Source organism: Mandrillus leucophaeus, unplaced genomic scaffold (genome assembly GCF_000951045.1).
Source record: "Mandrillus leucophaeus isolate KB7577 unplaced genomic scaffold, Mleu.le_1.0 Scaffold1098, whole genome shotgun sequence".
Taxonomy (NCBI): domain Eukaryota; kingdom Metazoa; phylum Chordata; class Mammalia; order Primates; family Cercopithecidae; genus Mandrillus; species Mandrillus leucophaeus.
Window position 1 is genome coordinate 180,519 of NW_012099187.1, and position 226 is coordinate 180,744.

Here is a 226-nt window from a genome sequence, read left to right on the forward strand (position 1 = left end):
TTCAATCAGAACATTGGAGGGGCTTGTAAAATCTCCCAGGGAGATTCCGGTACGAAAGCCAAAGACTCACGCGCGTTCTCCACCCGCCTGCAGCGGCCAGCGCGGGTCCCTCTTAGGGAATTGAATGGAGGCCCCGCGCCGCCTCCTCGAGTATCCCAGTGTGACCGATGGCCAGCTCACAAACGCGCAGTGGGTGCGGCCGAGCCGGGGCGCCGCGGAGCGGAGG